The sequence below is a fragment of the Miscanthus floridulus genome, unplaced genomic scaffold (assembly GCF_019320115.1).
Source record: "Miscanthus floridulus cultivar M001 unplaced genomic scaffold, ASM1932011v1 fs_787_1_2, whole genome shotgun sequence".
Taxonomy (NCBI): Eukaryota; Viridiplantae; Streptophyta; class Magnoliopsida; order Poales; family Poaceae; genus Miscanthus; species Miscanthus floridulus.
The window spans coordinates 10317-23991 of record NW_027097274.1 but is presented as its reverse complement, the minus strand read 5'-3'; the positions used below and the strand labels follow the sequence as shown (position 1 = coordinate 23991).

At 45.6% G+C, this 13675-nt stretch overlaps 1 long non-coding RNA gene across 1 annotated transcript; it reads right to left on the bottom strand.

Moving 5' to 3' along the window:
• Positions 1–7389: 7389 nt before the first annotated feature.
• LOC136533117 (uncharacterized) lies at positions 7390–7902 on the bottom strand. The gene is made up of 3 exons (XR_010778401.1): positions 7727–7902; positions 7510–7635; positions 7390–7441 (listed from the first exon to the last, which is right to left on the bottom strand). It is a non-coding gene; the product is annotated as an uncharacterized lncRNA (long non-coding RNA).
• Positions 7903–13675: the final 5773 nt, after the last annotated feature.

Sequence of the window (13675 nt, the reverse complement as noted above, 5' to 3'; positions counted from 1 at the left end):
TTTTTTGGCAGTCATTTACACCCAAAATATGGCCCCACACAAGATCTTAGATTTTTCTGATAATTATTTTTATTATTACATTTTTCTTTGTGCCGCGTGAGACGAAATACAGTGAATTACATATTGAAAACAATATAATTTTGTATCAACCTCCACAAATATTTGTCTCCTAGGGCACAATAGACCATTTGGCAAAGTTTGGCACCATTCCAGATCATTTAGGGGGTGGACCCAGTTCAATGTATAATTAATCGGTGAATTCGCGTGAAAATTCAATTAAAGTGAAAAAAGTACCAAACCACCTCAGAAAAATCTCAAACTTGGTGGTGGCTACACATAAGGCATTTGAAGTCTTGAGAAAAAGTTTCAGCCCAATCCGGCACTAGAAAGCACATGGACCTCAGAATCGCAGAGAACCTAGGTGTATAGATAGGGTTCGACGAAAGGTTCTATATACCTCTGTGAAGCACGTCGACTCCGCCTATGTCGAAATGGCTTAAAATTATTTTGGCTGTCATTTACACCCAAAATATGGCCCCACACAAGATCTTAGGTTTTTCTGATAATTATTTTTATTATTATATTTTTCTTTGTGTCGCGTGAGACGAAATACGGCGAATTACATATTCAAAACAATATAATTTTGCATCAACCTCCACAAATATTTGTTTCCTAGGGCACAAGAGACCATTTGGCAAAGTTTGGCACCATTTCGGATCTTTTCGAGGGTGGACTCAGTTCAACGTATAATTAATCGGTGAAGTCGCGTGGAAATTCAATTAAAGTGAAAAAATTACCAAACCAATTCAGAAAAATCTCGAACTTGGTGGTGGCTTCACACTGGGCATTTGAAACCCTGATAAAAATTATGAGATCAATCAGGCACTAGAAAGCACATGGACCAGAAAATTCAAAGTATAGTTAATAAAAGAATATAATCAATTAAAGGGTCTTTTCTCTTATTAAATAAATGTTTGGGTGTTTTCTTGTCGAGAAAGTGACTTAGTTCAGATGGCTAGCTAGTGCGCTGCGGTTTGGACCTTGGCTATGAGGTCGTGGGTTCAATGCCTGGCTACCCCATTTTTTTTTGTCCAGCGCGACTATATTATTTTATCAAGAAAGATTTTATCCCGGTTATAGCTCAGGGCCGGGACTAAAGGTCATCCTTTAGTCCCGGCTGGATCCTCAAGCCGGGGGTAAAGATTTATTCCCGGTTGGAGGGTCTAGCCGGGACTAAAGGATAACCTTTAGTCCTGGCTCTGCACTATAACCGGGACTAATTGTTGCTTGCCGTCGCCACACACTTGGGGCAGAAACTTTGTATCCTTGTTTGAGGATACAACCAGGAATAATAGTCCCTTTAGTCCCGAACATAAAAATACCGGGACTAAAGGTAAAAATAGAGGCGGGATGAAAGGTCTGTTTTCTAGTAGTGCTCTGTAGGATTCAAATCACACATACCGAACCTTGGTACACATGTGCAAGTTTAAACTGTCATCTACTTAAAACCGATTAGGACTTGGCAGAGTTGGGGACGAACACATCAAATATGACAGAAAATAAATAGGTATAGAAGATAAGATTTTCCCTAATTTCTATTTATATGTTTTTCTATTTGGGTTAGGATCCTATTTAGCTTACTTAGGATCGAGAGATCTATTTAGATTAGGATTAGGATTCCTAACTATCTAGGTTACCTTGAGAATGTGTGTCCAATATGTCATTAAAATAGGAGAGCTGTAGATAGTCTAACAAAGATAGTTTCCACGTTCACGGAGTTAGTTAGGTAAGACGGACTAAAAAATGGGTAGAGAGAAATTTTACCTCTTTAATAGTAGGTATATAGATTTACAATCATATCCGACACACATTTATTTTGTATAGAGAATGTAATTCCGCGTGTTCACGTTATTCATTTTTCACGTTTTTCTAGCCTTTAGATTTAGAATTTTGGAATAGTATGCATCAAAAAAATGGGAAAAATCTACACTTTGATGTAGGTGTAGCCCTGGGCCGGGACACGACAGAATTCCCATTTAAAAGTCTATCAAAAATTCAAAATTGTAAGCCGTTTTGACTTTTCTTAAGTAGAGGGAGAAACTCTTTTTTCTGCACAGGTGCAATTTCCTCCCTATAGAGTAGCATGAAGCCATTGTTTATAACTAGTCGATGAAGTTGGGACTCGTACACGCTTTAAAATTTCAGGAGCCATAAACATTAGAAATGTTCATGCTTTACCTACAACTAAGAAAAGTTACTAATCTTTGCACGCTCCCTCTATTTATTAACACAATACACACACATATATAGATACTCTGTAATCCATATAACCTTTACCACTTGCGTCCAGGTTAGATGCTGGCTTGCTGCGTGCGCTTAATTGGAGTAAGTTAATTGCTGCAGTTCGTTTGTTAGTCAGTAGTGCTAGCGCACGCATTCGAACGTCCTTGCCTGCGCACCGTTCCCGCGCCTGTACTCCACCCCCGTGCCAGCCCGACGTGGCATCTGCGCCTCACCTGGCCTCACTTTTGCGCCCCCGCCAGACCCCTCGCGACCCCTCTAGCAGATGTAGCAGGCGGGCAACATTATAACACGTGCAACACTCGATCTACTTTTGAAATATCTAGATGCAACACTTGCAACATAGGTCTAAAGACAGATGAAACACTTGAAACATGCTTCTGAAACACTTGCAAAAAATACTTAAAAAATGCTTGAAAACCATTACAACCATACACAACATCCAGATAAAACACTTGCAACATATGTGTGAAACATATGCAACATCCAGATAAATACACTTCCAACATACGTCTAAAAACACATATGAAATATTGGAAACAGACGCTTGCAACATACGGGTACAACCATTGCAACATATGCAACATTCTCGATCTACTTTTACAACTTTCGTATGAAACGCTTGCAACATACCTATGAAACATCTGAAACACTCGCAACATATGCTTCCAGTGCAACATCTCCTTGCTTCTTGAGAGAATAGAGGCTCGTCGGCGTGTCGGAGGCAACGACCACTAGTAGAGAAACGACCTTTGATCCCACCTCGAAATTTAGCTTTAGTCCTGGTATTTTTCGCGCTCGGAACTAGAGATACCTTTAGTCCCGGTTTGTAGCTCCAACCTGGACTAAAGGACCCTGCCCAACGGCTACTGCGGCAGGCTTTTGCTGCAGGGGACCTTTAGTCCCGGTTGGAGCTACCAACCAGGACTAAAGGTTAACTTTTACTCCCGGTTGGTCCCTCCAATCGGGAGTAAAAGTCTACTCCCGGCTGGAGGCTCTGTCTAGGACTAGAAATGGACCTTTAGTCCCGGTTTCTGTCTCCAACCGGGACTAAAGGTCTCCTCCTATATAGCCCTTGTCCCTCCCCGAGCCAGAGCCATTTCGAACTCAGTGTTCTTGCTTCATCGCCGGCCTCTCTTCTTCCTCATCACCGGTGTATCACAAGATTTCTTCCATTCCTCCATCGATTCTTTGGTTCCGAAGGTTACTAACTTTATACTCTTATGTTTCATCAGTAGCTTATTTCATTTTGTGGATTAGATATATATGTGATTTTTTTTATGTTAGATTTTTTTATTTGTAAGCCAATTAAGCTCAAAATCACTTTAAAGTTTGCGTATTTGGATGAAGGAAGGTTAAAGTAGTTATTCAAAACTAGTATTGAGTTTTCAATTCTAGGATGCATAGCACACTTCATGGTTTGGAGATATAGAGAATTTTAGAGTTTTTTAATTTTATTTGTTTATAAAATGAGAAATTTATATTATATTAAAAATGAGTATAGAGAGTAGATGGCAACTGCTTCTTTCTGGGTCCTCGGCCTCTCATCGGGTTCCAAAGCGACTGAGGCCGGACCTTCCTCTCATTGCATGCGGCAAGTGTGAGGAGAAGATTGTGATGGAGTATCGGGTGAGGAAGGAGTGTCCCAATAAGGGCCATATCTTCTACAAGTGTCCGGATCGCAATGTGAGTTATTTTGTCGCATTTGATGATTATGGTTAATTTATACTTATTTTCATGATGATTGTGATTAAAGTTCTAATTTTTTGTTTTAATTTTAATGGATGGCATTGGATGTTCAGGCTGGTACTGAGAGGAAGAGTATGTTGAACACGTGCAAAACTCTCTTGCACAGGCGACTACGGCGGCTGATGAGGCAGTGATCCTGCGGAAGAAGCCCATAGATGTTGAACAAACACATGATCTGTCTGTTTTAGTTGGGATTGGTCGCTAAATCCTTATGCTGCTAAAGTGCATTTTAGCTTTAGTTTTTTTAGTGGTAGTTGGGATTATCTACATTGTAGCGAGACTTTCATAAATTAATACCTTGTGTGGTGGCATGCATGTCGTATAATTAACTGATTATGTTTTAGGTTTTAATATGGTATGTATGTCATGTAATGCAGATGAGCCGGCATTGGATGTGCAATGCTGATCGCTGCTCCCAAGAGTTCATTGAGGGTGTGCATTCTTTCTTACGTATGGCCGAGGCAAACAAACGCGATGGTTTCATGTGCTGCCCATGTGTCATATGTAAGAATTTGAAAGAATATACTAGCTCAAGGAGTCTTCATTCACACTTGTTGAAGTCAGGTTTTATGCCAAACTATATTTGTTGGACGAAGCACGGAGAAACCGGGGTTGTAATGGAAGAAGGTAAAGAAGAACAATGGGACGATGATGACATTATTGCTGAATATGGTGCCTTCAATGATACTGCAATGGGGGAAGCTGAAGAAGAGGTAGTGGCAGAAGATGAGCCCGCTGATGATCTTGGTCAGGCCATTCGTGACGCACAAAGAGAATGCAAAAGTGAAAAGGAGAAGATCAAGTTCGAGCGCATGCTAGAGGATCACAAGAAATTGCTATACCCAACTTGTGATGCGGGTCAGAAAAAGTTGGGTACCACACTGGAATTGCTATAATGGAAGGCAAAGAATGGTGTATCTGACAAGGGATTTGGGGAGTTACTGAAAATCTAAAAGAAGATGCTTCCAAAGGATAATGAAGTGCCCGTCCCTACGTATGAAGCAAAATAGGTAGGCTGCCCTTTGGGATTAGAAATCTAGAAGATACATGCATGTCCTAATGACTGCATCCTCTACCGTGGCGAGGAGTATGAGAAGTTAGATGCATGCCCGGTATGTTATGCATCGCGGTATAAGATCAGGCGAGATGACCCTGGTGATGTTGAGGGCGAACATCCCACAAAGAAAATCCCTGCCAAGATTATGTGGTATGCTCCTATAATACCACGCTTGAAACGTCTGTTCAGAAACAAAGACCATGCAAAGTTATTACGATGGCACAAAGAAGACCGTAAGGTAGACAATATGTTGAGACACTCTGCTGATGGGTCCCAGTGGAGAGCAATCAATAGAGAATTCCCGAAGTTTGCAAATGATGCAAGAAACTTAAGGTTTGCTTTAAGTACCGATGGTATGAATCCTTTCGGAGAGCAGAGCAGTAGTCATAGCATCTGGCCTGTTACTCTATGTATCTACAACCTACCTCCCTGGTTATGCATGAAGTGTAAGTTTATTATAATGCCAGTGCTCATCCAAGGTCCAAGGCAACCTGGCAACGACATCGATGTGTACCTGAGGCCACTAGTTGAAGAACTTCTACTTTTGTGGAACAAACCAGGTGTACGTGTGTGGGATGAGCACAAACAGGAGCACTTTGACCTGCGAGCATTGTTGTTCGTAACAATCAATGATTGGCCTGCTTTAAGTAATCTTTCAGGACAATCAAACAAGGGATATAATGCATGCACGCACTGTTTCGATGACATTAAAGGTATATTCTTGAAAAAATATCGAAAGGTCGTGTACCTTGGCCATCGTCGATTTCTTCCTGCGAATCACCCCCTAAGAAAGAAAGGCAAGCATTTTAAAGGTAAGGCATACCACCAGTCCAAGCCGGGCAACCGAACTGGTGAGGATGTACTCAATATGGTCAAGGATGTGAAAGTAGTATTTGGAAAGGCACATGGCAGCGAACCTGTTCTGAATGACGCCGACAGTCACGCACCCATGTGGAAGAAGAAGTCCATATTTTGGGAGCTACCCTATTGGCAAGTCCTAGAGGTCTGTAGCGCGATCGACGTGATGCACCTGACGAAGGATCTTTGTGTGAACCTGCTTGGCTTCATGGGTGTGTATGGGAAGCCTAAGGACAGACTTGAAGCACGATAGGACCTACGATGTTTGAAAGAACAAGACAACCTATATCCAAAGAAGACAGATGATGGACGCCATTACTTAAGTCCTACCAGCTACACTCTTAGCAAAGAAGAGAAGGAAAGCATGTTTGAATGCCTAGCAAGCATCAAGGTACCATCTGGATTCTCCTCAAATATAAAGGGTATAATAAATATGCCAGAGAAGAAATTCCTAAACTTACACTACTACACAAACTTTAATGGAGGCGGGTGTTTTTGATTTTCCGCAGCGGGCAAAGCCGTCCGCCATGGCCTAGAGGCCACGGTAAATCGTGGCTTAACCGCGGCGGGCGGCTTTGCCCGCCGCGGTTAACCGATTTACCACGGCGGGCGGTGTAACGTGCCCGCCGCGGTAAACATACTTTTACCACGGCGGTCACGTTGAACCGCCCGCCGCGGTAAATTATTTTACCGCGGCGGACACGGTACAGAGCCTGCCGCGGTTATGTTCGTTAGCCGTGGCGGGCATTATTATTTGCCCGCCTCGGTAAATTATTTCCTGAATTGAAAAAAATACAGCAGCCATATAATTAAATTCAAATTCAAATTCAAATTCAAATTCAAATCACATCCAGATTTCACAGATTAAACTTAAAAAGTATGCAGTCATTACACATGAGATAATATACATATATATACATTCACTTAGTCGTTCTTGTCATCGTTAATTCATTACATTTACATATTAAAGTCGTTATACATGCCCTAAGGAGTAATCTTGCGGACGCATCATCTTGGGCCATTTCCTCAGCCTCTCGTACTCCGGTAAAATCGCTAGCTGGCTGTTCTCATTGAAGAACGTGCTCCCTTCAAGCACGCATTTGTCTAAGACAAACTTACATATGTCCGCCTTTGTCTGCTTGAAGGAGTGTTGGGTGCTCTGCACGTCTCTCCACCAGTTCAATCCATTCTTGAGCACCCTCCAACTGCTGCTGTACTGCTTGCACTCCCTCAGGTACTCACAGACGTAGAAGCCACAGGTTTGTGATCCTACTGGTTGTTTGGCACACTGCATGATCGATACACAAGCATTAGAATACAGGCATTAGAACGCTTATGAACAGAACGCACAATTAAACCTTTCAAATACTTACCGGAAAGTTGCGTCTGATTTTGATGCGGTTCTTATGCTTAGTCTTAAAATTCTCTGTTCTTCGATCATAGCATTCAGGATCCTTCACGTACTCCTTATAAGCGCTATATGAAATGTACTAGTATTAGGCAGGGCATTAGAACACATATGAGAAGACAGTTCAGTCACTTACACTCTGAGGCAATCTTCAAAGGCCTTGTACCCTTTTAAGTTTGGCATTCTCAACGAATCAAATACGCAGGCCCTGCCATCCTGAGGGTAGATGATAAATGCAACCCAGTGACCCTCAAGGCCTTGGCTGCGCCATTGAAACAAAATACAGGTTACAATGAGAAATAATAATACTAGCTAGCTACCCACTTATCTCTACAGGCATGTCTTCGACTTACCCAAAGTGGTAGGCAGCTACGATACACCCATTTCTCCTGATCTTCTTCATTGCTCCTAGTATGTACCTTGAAATGTTCAACTTCTCATTGTCCATCAGTTTCTTCCTGTGCGCCTCTCTCTGTCGCTTGGTCAAGTCTTTCATGGTTGGATGATTGTCATCTAGGTGGTAACCAATGATGACTCTTTGAGCAATATGCATTGGAGATAGATAGATAACATCAAGTTTTAGTTCCTTGGATATATAGGCCATCAACCTGCAAGGACAAGCCATCGTGGCATATATAAGTAGTCTTGACCGATTCAAAGGCAGGTGATATGTGAAACTCGCAATTCATCACTTACATAGAGAACAAGGTGACTTGGGCGATGTCAAGGTCTTGTTCCCATAGTAGTCTGTACATGTCGTGGAAGTCCACGGGGAGTTCTACATCGTTGCCGGGCAAGTGGAGGTACTCCGCCACAACCTTGACTAGAAAACCATGTAGGCCAGCTTTTGCCGCTTCCATGTACCAGAGATGAAACCTCCTTGTCTCCCACCTTTCCTCGTCGACGAGCTGGGCCTTGGTTATCATGAACTTCCCATGCTCGTAATGGCCAGGGCAGTCATCCGATTCAGGAAATAGATGGAAAGGTGATCTCGGCCTGGGATAGAAATGTTAGTACCATATTATGGCAAAGAAAAGTTATTAGCAAATTGTGCTTGCCGCTACCATACCTTTCGAACTCAAGTATGTGAGATGCCCTTGGTCGCCTTTAGTCTTCGCTGGTGGTGGAGGACAGTGGCTTGTGCTCGCAATGGCAGCAGGCGGTGTCTTTGCCCCCGGTTCCTCCGTGCCTCCCGGTCCTTTGCTTGTGCCCTTAGACGGACTATCGGGAGGTGGAGGTGGACTTGTTGTTGGAGGAGGAGAACGAGGGTGAGGGCTTATGCCTCAGGGTGACTTCCTTCCCTTGTCATCCCCGCCATTGCCTTCGTCATCGCCGTTGCCGTGATCCGGATCATCGGGGGGACAAGATCCGGCAACGGATGGTTGTGATGCTGGTGTCGCCATCGGCGTAGAAGTCGGCGTCGAGAGAATGATCTCTATGTCGTCCTTGTTCCACAGGACTTCGGAACCAATGGCAGCTCCAAGGATCGTTACCCCTTGTGCAGTTGGATATTCCATTTCAAATTCTTCGTATTGGGTCGCATACCATGTAAGTATCACGGCAGCATAGTTGGCAGGGATCTGGTCTTGGTTGAAATCTTTGATATCTTCTTTGGGGTGCATGTAACCCTCACCCACGGTCAACTTTTTCGCCCTGCCGAACGGGATGTTGAGGTTGACGCGCATGGGTTGCTGGATGTCGTCGACGGGGTGCCTTGGGCGATCCTCGATCATCGGCAGTGGCTGCCCTTGTGTCTGCCCTTGTGGAACTTGTGGCACGGCCACGCCTGCCTGGCGAAGCATCTGTGACCTCATCGACACCATATCTGGGTCATTGCTCGTGAAGGCTTCTTTTATGGACCGACTGATCATTTCGGCCACGCCTTGATCATAGCCCTTCTGAAAGATGCCCTCCTTGTACCTCTGCCTTGACTGGTATGTGGCAGTGTCGGATTGCCATGACTCCACTGAGTTCCAGCTCATCTTCGATGACATGCCACGGACGCGGCCACGGTGCTTGGGGGTTCCTAGCGCCAGGGTCAGCAAGTCCTGGCCCCTGCAAACCTCGAAGCTGTCCTTGGATTTAGCGGCCTGGATGAGAGCCCTCTCCACCTCCTCGAACTTCGGCTCATTGAACTTGCTCGCGCCCTCCTTGAGCTTCTTCGGCTTGCGGGCATAAATGAAGTCCTTAGCCCTCAAGTCTACACCGTCGTACGGATCGGGAAGCCCGGCGGTAGCTCTAGCCCTTTCTTCCTCCCGCCACTAGGGCCTCTTACCAGCAAACCCAGTCATGCCCAAGTGGTGGGGGTGCAGGTTCTTCTTCGTGAGTGCGCTGAACTTGGCGCTCTTTGCCTTTGCTTCTTCTATTGTTCTTTGTTTGTAGAACTCTTCCCAGTGATGTTCCTTCACCATAGTGTATTTGACACAGGGTGACTTGCCTAGCTTTAGGTAGTACCTGGTCAGCATGGACTTGAAGTTTCTAAAGGCTCTTCCTGCCACGTGCATGACCCACTCCCTGCACTTGTCTAGATCGGTGTCCTTGGGATAATGGAAGCTCCTCGTCACCTCACCCCAGATATGTGTCTTGTAGTCGACCGGGACATTGTTCCACTCTGCCCAAGTGATCTCCACCTTGTCCTTGACTATACATGCCACCTGGTTGCTGAACTTGGCAAGGACCGTGGGTGGCGACAACGGGTTTCCCTCTGGTCCCACCTCATGGATCACATGGACTTCGCCGTGGATTTCCCTCCGGTGCCTCCTGTGTTCCCCCCTTCTCAGCTTTGTCCTCTGACCACTAGACTTGCCTGAAGTGGTTGGAGATGGAGCGGGGGGTTCTTTGTCACTGACTTCTTCCTCCTCAAAATTCAATTCTCAAGGCACCACCGGCATCTGTTCAGGGTTTGGAGACCGCGCACTTTCAACTTCGTCGTCCCTCGGTTGGTAGGTCGGATCATCATCGTCCTCTGTACGACGTTTCTTTGTTGGCCTAGGGGTCACGGACACTTGGCTCTCGAGGCTAGTTGATGATGATGCACTAGGGGTAGGGTCGCGCCATTTGCTTATCGGTACTTGAAGAAAATTGACATCTTCTTGAAAGGAACGGCGGCGGGGACTTCCTCCGTCTGGTCCTGCTTTCGCTTCCTTGTCTGCTTGGGCCCCTCTTTAGGCGGCTTCTTCTTCTTTCCAAACTCCACCTGATCCATGTCCTTGACCATCTCATACACCTTTGTTCCCCAACTAGTCTGCGTCATTTGATCACGCTGCGGCTCGTCTTGATTGTCAAAGTATTTGTTCATAATACTTCTTCTATACCTATGATTTTTGGTGAGGAACCGTCTGTGCCTCGTGTACACCATCTTATTGGATCCCTTAAGGTAAGTGTAGCAGGTCTCGTCGATACAAATTACGCAGCCGGTCTTCCCTTTGATCTGCCCCGATAGTGAGAAGAGACCGGGGTAATCGGTGATGGTGACAAAGATGATTGCTTTTAGTGTGAACTTCTCCTTGCGGGATGCATCCACCATCTGGACCCCAACATCAAATAGTATCTTCATTTCCTCCATGAACGGCTCCAGGAACACATCTATATCGTTGCCGGGCTGCTTTGGTCCGGAGATAAGCATGGTCAGCATAAGGTACCTACGCTTCTGACATAGATGGGGAGGTAGGTTGTACATGGTGAGCACGATGGGCCAAGTGCTGTGCGAGCTGCTAAGCTCACTGAACGGGTTCATCCCGTCGGTACTTAGCGCGAACCTAACATGCCTGGGCTCCTTGCCAAACTCTGGGTAGGCCTCGTCGAAATCCTTCCATTGCTTGCCATCGGATGGGTGCCGTAGCTTGCCATCGTCGTTCAAGCGGTCAGCAGATGCATGCCAGGACATGAGCTTGGCATCGTCCGGGTTCCTGAATATTCACGCAGGCGATCGGTCACGGGCAGGTACCACACCGATAGTGCTAGACTTTTCCTGTGCGTGTAACCCTCTTCTTCATCGTCCTGCTGAGCCGAGATCTGTTTGGCCACACTGCTCTTCTTTGCCCCCTTCTTGTTCTTCTTCCGACCACCCCGCAAGCCTCCCTCGTCTTCTGCATCCACGCGACAACCAGCATTTTTCTTATACCGACTAAAGCCGCAGTGCGGACAACTCGTCAAATTCTCATACTCATTGCCCCGATACAGGATGCAGTGGTTAGGGCATGCATCAAACTTTCTAAGCTTCATCGCCACTGGCCGGATCAGCTTCTTGGCCCGATAAGTATTGGCGGGCACCTTGTTAGCCGTTGGGTACGTGGTGGCAAGGTAGCTTAACAACTCATTGAAGCTAGTGTCAGACCAACCATGACGAGCCTTCAACATCAACATATGGAGGTTAAAATGGAGCGCTGTGCAGTCCTTTGGACAATCGCCGCCGTCCTTATAGAGAGGATCAACTGCCGCCTGTTTCAACTCTCTGAAATTCTCCAACCACTTTGGGCAACCCAACACAACGTCGTCTTCATCGAAGTGTTTGACTAGATCTTCAACAAGCTGCACATCCTCGGGTTGGCTCACAGTATCCTGACCATCAACACCATCGCCGGCTTCGTCGGCCATGTCTTGCATTACATCATCCACCGTGATGTAATCATGACAACTGTTGTCACTGTCGGCTGGCGCAGCTGCTACGGAAGGATCTTTATTCACCGGTGGTGCTGTCGTCGTCGGCGTCGAAGAGGTAACTCTAGATGCAGCGCCACTCGCACCAACTCTTTCGCTGTGAAATGTCCAGACTGTGTAGCCCTCGATGAAACCATACATGATCAAATGAGTTTGCACCTTGCTGTCTCGGTGGGCTTTCAGGTTCTTGCAATGAGAACATGGACATATGGTTGTCATCCGCTTCAGTCTCTCACGGTGAGCTTTACCAGCCGCAATAAACTTCCTTAATTCAAAGAGGTACCGCGGATCATTCACTCTATCGATCCGGTACATCCATTCCGATCTATCCATCGTATCTGCGAACATTATCCATCACAATCAACATTAATAAAGAAGAATTAGGAGAAATTGATGATTTTTACGTCCAAAATCATGAAAAAGAGAGGAAATGACGATGTGAAAGATGAAGCATGCATCTATGATGAATCTAAAGTTAAAGAAATACATGACATCATTTTTTCCATTAAAATTGATCTAGATCTAGATCTAGATCTAAAGAGAACTCTAGGTGATGGAAATAAAGAGAGAGGATGGAAGGAGAGAGGGAGAGCCTTTATGAACCTCTTATGATGTCCTCCTCCCTCAAATCGAAGCCCTTCAACTCAAATCAAAAGTTTCCTCAAATTTTAGGGCAAAGCCTCCCCCCATGAGTTTTGAGAGAGGAAGACCCGTGGAGAAGAAGGAGGGTCGGAGGTCTGTATATGTACAGGCTTTACCGCGGCGGGCAACATAAAACGCCCGCCTCGGTAAATCAAGTCTTTACCGCGGCGGGCAGTTTAAAGCGCCCGCTATGGTAAACCGTATTAACCGCGGCGGGCTATTCATACCGCCCGCCGCGGTAAACAACGATTTTCTGCGGCGGGCAGGTAAGGTGGCCCGCCGCGGTAAACCAATTTCCCGCAGCGGGCGCCCCGGTGGCCGGCCTCGCTGGCCGGCCACCGGTTAACCGTGGCGGGCAAAAAAGGTGCCCGCCACGGAGCGTGTTTTGGCCACGCTGCGCAAATTCATTCCTGTAGTAGTGTTAAAGTCCCATGACTGCCACGTGCTCATGATGCAATTGCTTCCAGTTGCATTAAGAGGAATTCTACCTCCAAATGTACGTCTAGCCACCGTGAAGCTATGTGCATTCCTCAATGCAATTTCTCAGAAGGCAATCGATCCAATGGATCTAGCTAAACTACAGAATGATGTGGTTCAATGTCTTGTCAACTTTGAGTTGGTGTTCCCTCCTTCCTTCTTTAATATCATGACACACCTCCTAGTTCACCTGGTTAAGGAGATTAGCATTCTCGGTCCTGTGTTCCTGCACAACATGTTCTCCTTTGAGAGGTTTATGGGAGTCCTAAAGAAATATGTTCACAATCATGCTCGGCTAGAAGGAAGCATTGCCAAGGGCTATGGAATAGAGGAGGTCATTGAGTTTTGTGTTGACTTTATTCCCGACCTTGACCCGGTTGGTGTTCCTAAATCGCGACACGAGGGGAGACTAAGTGGAAAGGAGACACTAGGGAAGAAAACATATATTGGTACGCAGGACAATTATTTTAATAAAGCACACTACACAGTTATGCAAAACTCCTCCTTGGTGGATCCGTATATCG